This window comes from Spermophilus citellus (assembly GCF_964194105.1).
Source record: "Spermophilus citellus genome assembly, chromosome: 2".
NCBI lineage: Eukaryota > Metazoa > Chordata > Mammalia > Rodentia > Sciuridae > Spermophilus > Spermophilus citellus.
The window spans coordinates 88918279-88932091 of record NC_138183.1 but is presented as its reverse complement, the minus strand read 5'-3'; the positions used below and the strand labels follow the sequence as shown (position 1 = coordinate 88932091).

Below are 13813 nucleotides of genomic sequence, written 5' to 3'. Positions count from 1 at the left end.
ACCATTCGCCCTTTGTGATTTGCCTAGTACCTGCATGTCATTACTTACCATTTTTGTTTAAATTGACTCACCTTTTAAACTTAAGCTTCAGTAATAGCCATGAAATCACAGATCTGATGGTCAATTCATATTTTTCCTAATGTTTTAAAATGCATGGACATGGGCTGTCGTTGTGGCTTAATGGTAGAACATTTGCCTAGCATGTATGAGGCACTGGGTTTGATTCTCAGCACCACATATAAATAAATAAAATAAAGGTACATTGACAACTAAAAATAATTAAATAAATTTAAAAATTTTAAAAATAAATAAAATAACATCTTATTTTATTAAATGAAAAGTATATGCCCAAGTGCCATTGTTTTAGTTTGGGTTGAGACAATGATTACAGATCATTTATTTGAGAGGTGTCCCCAGGAAGCACCAATAGGGGACTGGGAGAAGGGAGAGAAGTCAACACTGGCAGCAGTAAAGAGCACTGGGCACTGGGCACTGGGCACTGGGGTTGGGTCTCCCTAGGCATTCTCTGAAAGAGGCCCAGTTGGTGTCTTGGAGTTTTATCCACCAACTCCCCTTCTTCACCATTTGAAGACAACCCCCAGGGGTGTGTGTCGAGGCAAATTGTTTTTAAATGCAAGTGTATATTCGACCACACCAATCATCAAATAAAAACAATTATTGCAAAAAGTGTTGGGTGTGTGGGAGCACCCCAACTAGAATTCAATGTACACTAATTAAACACTATAAGCAAATCACACAATCCTAGGGCAACCAAGAGACCCAAAATACCTCTGATGCCATGTGACTTCTCTTATTGTCCTCGTCTGGTGGTCCTCACCAGCTGATAGCTGGATGTCAGGGAATGGTGGAGTCGGTCCAGGGATGGACAGCAAGGCGGTCAGTCTCACCGATGTCCTTGAAGCAAAACTCTTCAGTGTGGCACAACTAGCAATTTAAATACAGTTCCAAGTTGGTGATGTACATTGGTGACTGGTTACACCCAGTGAAAGTCAATGTCCATTGGTTATGTCCAGTGAGGTGATGTAATTGCAACTGGGTATGTTCTTTGCGCATGTCCATGGAGCTGTGCTCCCTATCAACTGTAACCAGTCTTTGCTAAGTATGCCTATGGCTAGTGCCCCTTACAGCTCTTTATCAATCGCAAACAGATATGACAAAGCTGTTCAGTGGCTGCTGTTCCTTATGACCAGAAACTTGGTGAGTCCCAGCATGTCCCAGCATGTCTATGGCAGATGCTCCTTACAGTGTGGGCATGAACTCCCTGGCACTGCAGGCCTGCTGGTTGGGGTGGGCCAAGTCAGCTTCTGCAATCTAAGAAACCCTCAGGAAGAGAGTTACAAGAATTTGCAATAAGAAGCCATCAGCATAGAGGGGAACAGCAAATACCAAGGAGTGCCTTTGGGACATGAACTGCATCTGCTACAACTACCTAAGCTCACTTGCACATTTTCATTAGATTATGTGCAGCACTTTAGGAAGTCCTATCCAAATAACCTTAAACAGATGTTATTTTGGCATAAGAGGATATTTTGATTAGGTGGGCTAGGCATCTCTCTACATATAATTTTCAGAATGTCACAAAAGTTCCTCTCCAAAAGTAGATCTCTTTTTTAGATTCCTTCTCCCCCTTCACTGTTTACTTTCTTCTTAAGGTAAGGTGCTAAAGTATTTTTAGCTGCAAATGTATCTGAGAAGAATAAAATGGTGTCATTAGCAGCCAATAGTTTAGATGTCATTAGCTTAGCAGATGAGGTTAAGCTGTAAGACTCAAGCAAATATTTGTAATTATTTTCATCACATTCACTTTCCCCCTGAGAGTGTCAACCCCACAGGGGCAGAAGCCACACCTGTTCCACGCTGCGTTTGCAATGTGCCTGGCACACAGCAGAGTGTAGTCAACTTTTATGGAATGGATAGATGAATAGATAAATAAACAAGGGGAGATGGCAAGTGTTGACAAAACAAAGAAGAGAAATATAAAAAGGTTAATACTTCTCATTCTTCTCCCAAAATGGCAGGGATTCTCAGTAGAAGGTCAAGTGGGAGATGCCAAAGATATTGGTAAAAAGGAGAGTTATGTGCCACAAAAGTCTCTATAAGAATGTTTGTCTATTTCAAGTCAAACACCAAAAAAAATCATTTGAGGAATAAAATTTTCTATTCAGTCTACCTTCACAGGAAAGAACATTTCTAAACATCAGAAAGGGATACTAGAGCAACTCAATAATATCATTTGCATCAAACTGTGATTGTGACTTTGATATCACAGCCTTGATTCATATTCTGTATCTTTGTGAACACTGGAAAGTTTCTAGATGAATAAAACATGGGATAAATTATATTTGTCTACTGATTGAGCTTATATATGTACAGTACTTAATGCAGATCACAATATCGTGGAGATGTTGTCCAATGAGAGATTCCATTCCTAGATCCCTTAATCAGAATCTCCAAGAGTTGGACTTGAAAATCTGAACTGTGAAACCCTCTGTGTGTCTCTTTGAGGTCAGTCAATCTGCATCTGGAGATTTTTGCTAAGGAAGGTACAAAGATGATATTGTCAATGTAATTTTTTTAAGGGGGAGAAGAGATATCAGGAATATAGAAGGGAAAACAATAGAACAGAGAAAGGGGATCAGGAGAGAGGGAAAAGGGAAGGGGATGGGGAAGTACAGGGGAATGAAATCTACCAAGTAATGTTAGGTTCATGTTCAAATATACCCAATTAATCCACTTACATAATAATGATAATGCAGTAATTAAAATAATAATAATAATAGAAGGAATATCAGTAGAGTTGAACAAATGGGAGGAAGAAGAGGGAAAAGGGGAAGGACCTGGGAAAGAAGATTGAGCAAATTATGTGATGTTCAAGGACAAATATGGTGTAATGAATCCCACTATTATGTATTATTACAATGCACCAAAAACAAAATAAAAGATGATATTGTCATTTTCACACAGGAATGTGTACTCTCAAGTGGAAGGGCAAGATATAGATGTCAATCACAGAATATAAATTAGGTGACAGATAGGTGTGGCAGCCATTGATTTTCTCTTGGGAAGACTTCATATGGGAAGCAGTATATGATCTAAACCATGGCAGATAAACAGACTTATAATGGGGAGGCCAGAAGTAGGGCTAGGTGGATTTAAGGAAGGAATTTGATTAAATTCATAAAACTCAATAAGAAGCTTAACTTTTAACCATAAGATCACAGACAATGGAAGAGACTTTAGAAATGCCTCTTTTGGAATGAAGGACTCAGAAGGATAAAGAGACCAGGATCAACACTCACAGTCAAGTTACCATGAGGACATGCGTGAAAACTTCCAAACCAAGGTTCTGCACCCTGCCCCCGCCCCCAGCCTCCTGTTGGTCTGGCCACAGAGCTAGGAATGTGCTTGGCTCATGTCCCTGAGAATGCACTGCCATATGGGACCAGGTGTCAGGACTGGCCTCCTGGGGGCCAAGCAGCCCACAGGGCCATCTGGCAGGCTTTCCACCTCTCAACAAGGCCCTGTTTCACTTTAGCCTGTCACAGAATCTCCAGGAACAATATGCTGGAAAGGGTGAGAAGAAAACACACACACACGCACGCACGCACACAGTAAAAGAGTAACTCCTAAGACATTGCGACACCCCCCTTGTCCAGGCTAGAGTTGCATACCAGGGAATTTCTGCCAGATTCTTTGCATATTTGGGCTTGTGACAAACTGCACGTGCTCATCTGCATTCACCAGTGAGAACCTAATGGGCCACCTTGTCAGTGGTGCCCGGCCATCCGGACACAGGAGCAGGGGCCCACTAATGAGCATTCTATGTCCTGGCCAACAAGGGCTATTCCTGGAGATGAAAATGCAACTTGATCTGATTTGCTTGTTCCGATTTAAGGTCACAGCAGCTGCCCCTCCATGGATTGTAAATGTGTAACAAAACTGGTAATGTAAAATTTGTATTGAAACATAATAAAAAAGTACACAAATTATAAGTGAATCATATAACCATTCCCATCCATTTCTGGACTACGTTGCCTATCATGAATTAATATTGTAAAGAAATCTTTGGTGAATTCAAAATTAAATGACCTTGAATTTTTTGTGTGAAAAACATTAAATAGTTATATGCAAATAGGATATATATATATATTATATTTTGGTAACCCTATGTCAGGTTTCTCCACTTTTAATATATTAAAGTCTCAAAAAATTAGAAGTGGCCATGCCTCTTCCAATTTCCAAAAAGGGTCTTCATAGCGATAGCAAAAATGGCACTGTGTATTGTCAACAAAGACCCTGAAGACTGGAGAATAAGGAGGTGGCTAGTGGGGAAATGATATCTTTCTCTTCCCAGCAACTTCTGCCACAGAGAAGTCACTTTGTAGTCCCTTATTCTTGTGGCTGTTATGAAAATAAGTTCCTATAGTACTTGGAAAGATATTTATGAATCTTTTCACTTTTAATTCAATGGATCATACTTGCACACTTGACAAATTCCCTTTATGCTTTAAATTTTGCCCATGTTTCATTGTTGTCAAGATATTCGGCCTATTTTAAGTATTCTTTCCTTTTAACGTGTCATTACATGATACAATGGTCTGGGGAGGTACATCTCAGTGCTGCATGCTTAGATCACCTGTGTCAAAAGGACCCAGGATCTTGTCACACATGCTTATTCCTGGACCCCAACCCAGTTCTCCTGAAGAATCTCTAGAGTTGGTGCCCAGAAATACACACCATGGGTTCAAAACCAGCAGCTTCTGCATCACCATATGATTCTCCTTTTAAGGAACTGACTAGATTTCTGCCTTTTTAAGAATATTGATATCTGTATTTCAGTAGTGTTTTAATAGTTAATTTTCTATTGCCATAACATCATACCTGAGATTGAAAAAATTATAAAGGAAAGAGATTTACTTTGGCATGATCCTGGAGACTGGGAAGTCCAAGAACTAGAGGGAAATTTCTGCTTGGTTTCTGGTGAGGGCTTCCTGCTACATCAACTTGTGGCAGAAAGCAGAAGAGCAAGTGGGTATGTTCAGAAAAGGCACAGGGAAAGCTCACTTTATAACCACTCACTCTCAGGGCAAATAATACATTCCCTGGAAATTAAAAACTAACTCAATCCCATAAGACAGATTTATCCATTTATGAGAGCTCACTCCTGTGATCCAACTGCCTTGCCTCCCAATGTTGATGCATGGGGGAATTAAGATCGCAACACATGAATTTCTGGAGAACACAGTCAAACCACAACAAATGGTGCAGTCTGCATGAGGATCCATCATAGAAGGGAAGACCCATACTGGAGCTCAGAGAAGCAACCAAATATGAAGGTTAAAAACCAGATCCCTAGATGAGGATCCAGCTCAGTGCTTTCCTGGCAGCACATCCTTAAACTCTACCTAAGCCTCACTTTCTCTTTTATAAAGTGGGAAAAGTAACACTAACTCATAGAGTCATTATGAGAATAAAATTTTTAATGCCCATTAAGCACTTAGAGTATGTTTGATGCATAGTAAACAGTCAATAAGTGACATCTATTCTTGTCATTATGACTAATTGCAATTCAGGTTTTTAAAGTGCGAATAGCAAGAAAACACTTGACATTCAAGTAATATAACCAGATTTTGAAGTTTTATTTCAATGTGAAATGGTAACATCTAAAGACTGCAAGTGTAAGCTAACTATGTCTATACTGCTCCTGGGAATGCACCATGATATTCCAGGGAAGTAATTTGACCATAGTTAACAAGAGCATGACCAAGTTATTTTCCTGTGTTCAGGTCTTAGCTATACATTGTAAAACTGACCCATATGATTGTCATATTTTTGATGCTATTTTAAATGTCATTTAAGAACTATGACCAATTTTTTTATGTATTAACCTTGTATCCTGCAATCTTACTAACTTGTATATTAGGTCTGGGTATTTTGGGAAAATTACTTTTGGATTTTCTAAATTAATTTTTATCAGTCTATAAACACAGTCTTACTTCTTTCTTTCCAATAAGTAAGCCCTTAGCGCATGCCTGTAGGCTCAGGAGGCTGAGGCAGGAGGATGGACAGTTCAAAGTTCAGCAATGGTGAGGCACTAAGCAACTCAGTGAGATCCTGTCTCTAAATAAAATACAAAATTGGGCTGGGGATGTGGCTTAGTGGTTAAGTGCCCCTGAGATCAATCCCTGGTACCAAAAACAAACAAACAATATGTAAGCTTATATCTCTATATATACATATATAAAATAAAAAATATATATATACATATATATATATATTTTTTTTTTTTTTTGGACATACTACATTGACCAAAACCTCCGTTACCCTGTCAAAGAGAAATGGCAAATGCCAACATCCTTACTCTGGTTCCATTCTCAAAGGGAAAGCATTCAAGTGTTTCACTATTAATAGGATGTTGGCTATAGGATTTTCATATATGCAGGTTACCAGGGTAAGAAAATTCTTCTCTACTCTTACTTTCTTGAAAGTTTTTCTTTTGAATGAATGTTCAATATTGTCAAATGCTTTTCGTACATTGACTGTGATACATGATTTTTATTTTTTAGTCTGTTAGTATAGCAAATTATGTTGTTTTGTTTACAAAAATTAAACTAACCTTGTACTCCTGGGATAAATTCAGTTCCTCAGAAGGCATTATCATTTTTTATATTGCTGGATTAGCCTTGCCAATATTTTTAAGGATTGTTCAGCATTTACATTCATGCAGGGGAAAATGTGGATTTATTCCCAATGTTTTGCAGCAGGCTTTTCTCTAGCCCTAAGTATCACAAGTTAGAGCACAAAATGCCCAAGATACAAATTGCATTTCCTAGCAGGACTAGGCCATTGTCAATATTGCCACTTAATGAGAGTCAGCACTTAATGACAGTGCACAGGATCTTACATCAAATGTTTCATTCATTATAATGGTACAATAAATAGACTTCTATTTGGTGATTTTGCCAACAAATATTCATTTCTTACGAATGCATAAGTTTTCTCTATTTCATTTTCAGGGGCTAATTACTAGCTTATGTCATGTTTTATGTCTTGACCAAAAGAGTTATTTTGTGGCTCAGTGGTAGAGCACCTGCCTAGTATGTGTGAGGCACTGGGTGCAATCCTCAGCACCACATATAAATAAATAAAATAAAATAAAAATCCATCAACAACTAATAAAATTATTTAAAAAAACATTAATGCTCGTTGTGCTTTGTTCCCTGCTGTAAGTAGATAAAGTGATGTAAATATGTATAGCTAACAACACTTATGTTAAAAACATTTGTATAGTAAGGATATAATAGAATCATAGTCATAATAACACTATGCAGTTTTATATGCATTTTTTTTTGTCGTGCTGGGGATTGAGACCAGGGCATTGTGCATGCAAGGCATTTACATGCATTCTTATTTGACTCTTTATAACCCGTTTTCAGCATTATTATCTCATTTTTCAATGAAAAAACTAAGGCTCAGGAAATTTTCACATCTTTCTGAAGGAATTCTTAGTAAGAATCAGGGTTTTGAAATTGAAAATCATTTTTATATACACAGACAGACATAATTAATGACTTCATAACTTTTCCATATTTTAATTCCAAAGGCTAGTTTAAGTCATATTTTTATGGCTTGAAAAAAAAGTTTTCATATTTTTAAAAATATATCTGCTACACTTTACTTCCTGCTGTAAGATGATGACATGTTCAAATATGCTTAAGAAAATACAAATACATTAGTCTATTGGTATCCATGGGAAATTTGTTTCAGGATCACCCCACCCAAAATATCAAAATACCCAAGTGTCTTATGTAAAATAGTATAGCATTTGCATACATCCTATGTACATCTCCCTGTAGAATTTAAAGCATCTCCAGATAATCTATAATACCAAATACAATATAAATGGCATGTAAATAGTTGTTTTAAGATATTGGTTAGGGAATAATGATAAAAAGTATTCGTAAAACAATTATATCTGTACATATTAAGTACAGATATAATTGTTTTACGAATACTTTTTATCTATGTTTGCTTGAATCTGCAGATGCAAAACCCATGGATACAGAGGAAAACCCATACAAAACTGTTTCCTGGTAGCCATTATTTGTTCAAAAAAGGCAAAAGAAATTTAGTTAAAACAAAGACAAGAGAATTGGCAGTACTCAAATACTTATGAGTATTATAATTATTCTTCCTCAATATGGTCTTAGGGCTTATCTCAGCCTAAACTGTTCTTTCAGGTCTTAAATCTCATGTTCCTGATTCTCTCAGCCACTTCACCTCCAGAGAAAACAGCTCCTCCTCCTCCTTTAAAGATTTTTTGGAAACTCCACTCAGTCAACAACAGAGTAGTCCCACTTCTTCATTTGGAGCCAAACCACAGGCTGCCAAGGCCCCCAGGGTGGGGAGATCCACCAGTCATCATTCACTCTAGAGAGTGTCCAGGGGCAATTGTATCAGTCACCTGGAAGATCTGTTAAAACACAGCTTGAGGATGGAGGGGTGGGGATCAGAGAGAGGCTGGATAATGGGTACCAAGATACAATAATAAATGGGAAGAATGAGTTCTAGTGTTCTACAGAACAGTAGGGTCAATATAGCTCACAGTAATTTAATATGTATTTTTAAATAGATAGAAGGAAGAATTTGGAATGTTTCCAACACAAAGGAATGATAAAAGTTTGCGGTGATGGAAATGCTAATTACTCCGACATAATCAATGTATACACATTGTATACATGTCTTAAAATATCACACTGTACCCCACAAATATGTACAATCATTATATGCCAACTTAAGCACACACACACACAGCTTTCTCAATCTCACTTCCAGAGTTTCTGATTCAGGAGGTCTGGAATGGGACCTTGTATTAGTTATTGTTCTCTGGAGGAACAGAACCAACAGTATATATATATTTTATATTTATAATTATATATACATATAATTATATATATATATGTTTATATATATATATATATTAAGCCATATATATATATATATATATATATATATATATATATATATATATGATTTATTAGATTGGCTTACACAACCAGAAGTTGAATAGTCCCACAATGACTGTCCACAGCCTAGAGAGCTGAAGGAACTAGTAGCTGCTCAGTCCAAGAAGCAGGAACAAGAAGGATCAATGATGCCACCCCAGTCTGGGACCAAAGGCCTGGAAACTCCCTGAAGAGTCACTGGTCTGAGTCCAGTCACTGTAAAGGGTGAAGGAACTGCAGTCTGGTGGCCTCAGGCAATTTCAGTAGCAATCAAAGAATTCGCTAAAGAAGAATGGAGCTTGTACCTGCTGCTGCTTCCTTGTTCTTCTAACTTTTTGTTTCATCCAATCCTCCAACCAATTGGACTGTGCTACCAACACTTAGGGAGGGTTTCCACTTCAGCTAACTGTCCCACATGTCAATCATTCCTAGAAATTTTCTCATTGAGACCTAGAAGCCTCTTAAACACCTCTTAATCCAATTAAGTTAACAATTCAGATTAACCATCACAGACCTGAAAATCATTTTTTTTTAACAAGTCCCAGGTGACCCTAATGCTTCATGTTGGCTCCAAAACCACACTTTGAGAACCTCTCAACTAGAGGAATTGGGTCTTTGATTTTTCAGCTCTTTATTTTTCCCCAAAAGAATGGAAAGATGTTAGATTAAAAATTAGTACTTGAGAAGCTTGGTTCTTTGCTCTGTGGGCCAAAGAGCTGAAGAACTGAATGTTTACAGAAAAGCTGGTCTCTATATATTTTTTTGATCTGTTTATTATCTCTGAAGTTCTTCTTTTTCTTTTTTTTTAATTTTTTATTTTATTTTTTTATTGGTTATTCACAACATTACAAAGCTCTTGACATATCATATTTCAAACATTAGATTGAAGTGGGTTATGAACTCCCAATTTTACCCCAAATGCAGATTGCAGAATCACGTCGGTTACACATCCACATTTTTACATACTGCCATATTAGTGACTGTTGTACTCTGCTACCTTTCCTATCCCCTACTATCCCCCCTCCCCTTCCCTCACATCTTCTCTCTCTACCCCATCTACTGTAATTCATTTCTCTCCTTGTTTATTTTCCCATTCCCCTCACAACCTCTTATATGTAATTTTGTATAGCAATGAAGGTCTCCCTTCATTTCCATGAAATTTCCCGTTTCTCTCTCTTTCCCTCCCATCTCATGTCTCTGTTTAAAGTTAATCTTTTCTTCCTGCTCTTCCTCCCTACTCTGTTCATAGTTGCTCTCATTATATCAAAGAAGACATTTGGTATTTGTTTTTTAGGGATTGGCTAGCTTCACGAAGCATAATTTACTCTAGTGCCATCCATTTCCCTCCAAATTCTATGATTTTGTCATTTTTTATTGCTGCATAGTACTCCATTGTGTATAGATGCCACATTTTTTTTATCCATTCATCTATTGAAGGGCATCTGGGTTGGTTCCACAGTCCAGCTATTGTGAATTGTGCTGCTATGAACATCGATGTGGCAGTATCCTTGTAGCATGCTCTTTTAAGGTCTTCAGGGAATAGTCCAAGAAGGGCAATAGCAGGGTCAAATGGTGGTTCCATTCCCAGCTTTCCCAGGAATCTCCATACTGCTTTCCAAATTGGCTGCACCAATTTGCAGTCCCACCAACAATGTACAAGTGTACCCTTTTCTCCACATCCTCACCAGCACTTGTTGTTGTTTGACTTCATAGTGGCTGCCAATCTTACTGGAGTGAGATGGTATCTTAGGGTGGTTTTGATTTGCATTTCTCTGACTGCTAGAGATGGTGAGCATTTTTTCATGTACTTGTTGATTGATTGTATATCCTCCTCTGAGAAGTGTCTGTTCAGGTCCTTGGCCCATTTGTTGATTGGGTTATTTGTTATCTTATTGTCTAATTTTTTGAGTTCTTTGTATACTCTGGATATTAGGGCTCTATCTGAAGTATGAGGAGTAAAAATAATAAAATAAATTAAAATTAAAATTAGAAGAAAAAAATTTTTAAAAAATTGTAAAAAAAATTTAAAAAACAACAAGAAAGAAAAATGAAAATGAAAGGAAAAACCCAAATCAAAAAAAAGAGAAAAAAAAAACTAATAAATACAGTCTTAGAGTTTGATTAACTTCTCTTCCAGTAGGTGGCGCTGTGCCCACCAGGCCAAGTTTCTCCTGTCAATACGCGGGAACCAATCACTGTGCAGCAGCTCCTCCTCCCAGACTGGGCGAGTCTCCAATCCTGAGTGCCTAGGGCCTCCTCTTGTGTCTAGTCACTTCCCACTTTTCCTCTAGCCAGGCCCCTCTCACGGGTGCCACTCACCACAATACTGGCTACACGCCAGGTCTGCTGCTCCCAGGAGCCCTGTTTTCATGGACGACTGGGCACACTCTCCCTGTTTGCCATTCCCTCAGACCCTAAGTTTGTAGAGCTTGGGGCTGAGAATCCTCAGTGAATTTTACTTGCCCTCCAGTAGCCACGCCCCCGGTAGCTGGTGCAAGAGACCTCAGTTGTCAGCACTGGTGGGAGCAGTAGCCGGGAGTTCCGCGCTTCGGTCCCGCGCCACGTCTGATTCCCTCGGTCTGGCTATCGGGCTCATGGGAGAGCTGGGAGGGGCCCTTAAGGTTTCCCCATGTGTGGAGAGGGAAGGCTAGGGAATTGCACTCCTGTAGCCGCAGGTTTCAATGAAGTTATCTCCTCCGCCACAGTCTGGTGACGTCAGTTCTCTGCCATGGTGGTATCTCTTGCAAATGGCGACAGTTCGTTTCCCTTTGCCGTGTGACCAATGCAATGGGTGGGTCCTTACTGTCTCTCCCAAGCCCTGTTTCAAACCTGTGGCCACTACCTATGAAGACTCGGTTGGCATTTACCTCCGTAGGATCAGAAGGGCCGACCAGTTGTTTCAGCCGGATGGATTAGTGCTGAGTCACAGCTGTTTGTCTGCGGGAAGCAGGCGAACGGGAGCTTGAATTCAGCCGATCTGGGCTCAGTGTGTGTTCTGAGAGGCCCAGACTGATCGCCCCAGATCCACGTCAGTTCAGCATTGCCTAGTGATCCTGAGCAAACAGAATTTAGATTGTTTACGACTCCCTATGCCCGCACAGCTAAAGAGGTCAGAGACTTGATCTCTCTGCGCCCGCCGCCATGTTGGAATCGGTCTCTATATTTTTTATATCACTTTTATTGGAATATTTTTATTGTGATAGGCCTTTTTAGAAGAATATTTTAGGAAACTCTCTTTTTTGTTGTTTGTGTTTGTTTATTTGCCAGCTTAAAAATATATATCAGCAGTAAGTAGAATTGTAAATAATGTATTTTTCTTTTCTTTTGGCTTACCAGATTTTCCGATCTTTAGGTGTTACAACAAAAACAGTTGACCTCTGTCATACAAAAATGCAGCTGGTAAAAATCAAATGAGTTCATGTGATAAGTCCTCAGTGGAATCGTGGTAATGGGATTGATTAAAACAGGGACAGAACTTGTCTCCTTGTCTTGTCAAAAATAAATAAATAAATAAAATGAGTAAGCAGAGTGTGTTGGTCCAGGTCTGTAAATCTAGTGACTCAGGAGGCTGAGGTCAGCCTCAGCAATTTAGTGAAACCTAGTCTCAAAGATAAAAAATTGAAAGAATTGGGAATGAGGTTTGGTAATAAAGCACCCTCAAGTTCAAACTTCAATACCAGAAAAAATAAATAAATAAATGGTTTTGTCAGGTACTTTAATACAGGCACAGAAAAGAACCAAAAATTTTTCTAGCTTCTCTAAAATCTAAAACATTTAAGAATTTACCTATTTTTAAAAAGTCCTACCCTCTTCTGCCCAAGTCTCCACCTTACATTTTACCTTGGAACCTGACAGCAAATCAACCAGTAGAATGGCAAGTTCAGGTCTGTGGCCTGACTAATGTGGACTTCCCAGATGACTTCCTCCCCAACCATCTTGCCTGGCAATACTCTTCCCATTATCCTTGTCTCCCAGACCTTCTGGAGCAAGAAGTAGTGGATGCCAACTTCTTTGTGCCATATCCTCATAATCTCTTCATGAAGGAGAGCCCTCCATTGACCCACTTTCTTCTTTTTTAAAATTTTATTTGTTCTTTTTAGTTATACAGGACAGTAGAGTCTACTTTGACATATTTATACAAACATGGAGTATACTTTATTCTAATTAGGATCCCAGTCTTGTGGTTGTACATGATGGTGGGATTCACCGTAGTGTATTCATATATGTATATAGAAAATTTATGTTGGATTCATTCCACTGTCTTTCCTATTCCTGTCCACCCCCCTTCCCTTCATTCCCCTTTGTCTAATCCACTGAACTTCTGTTCTTCCCCCTCCCCACCCCCTTGTTGTGTGTTAGCATTCACAAAAAGAGAGAATATAGAACCTTCAGTTTTTAGGGATTGGCTTATTTCACTTAGCATAATAGTCTGTCTCCAGATCCATCCATTTACTGGGAAATGACATAAAGGCATTCTTTATGGCTGAGTATTATTCCATTGTGTATATGTGCCACATTTTCTTTATCCATTCATCTATAGAAGGGCACCTAGGTTAGTTAAATAGCTTAGCTGTTGTGAGTTGTGCTGCTATAAATATTGATGTGGCTACTCTAGTATGCTGATTTTGATTCCTTTGGATATATACTAAGGAGCAGTATAACTGCATTGATCCACTTTCATTCACAATCTCAAAAAAAAAATTATCCCACCAATTCATACATTTCATAAATTTACTATAACATATTAGGTTGCTGAAAAAAATAACCAAGATAACCTCAGCTTATTA

The 13813-nt window shown here is 38.5% G+C and overlaps 1 long non-coding RNA gene across 2 annotated transcripts in view; it reads right to left on the bottom strand.

The window, feature by feature from the left end:
• Positions 1-13813, bottom strand: part of LOC308633679 — a 161161-nt gene that overhangs the window by 31115 nt on the left and 116233 nt on the right. Inside the window, exon 1 of one of the 2 annotated variants that reach the window (XR_014018840.1) lies at positions 790-941. The exons of the other annotated variant lie outside the window; for it this stretch is intronic. This is a non-coding gene — a long non-coding RNA (uncharacterized lncRNA). Of the gene's footprint in view, positions 1-789; positions 942-13813 lie in introns of those variants that run through there. 2 annotated transcript variants of the gene reach the window in all.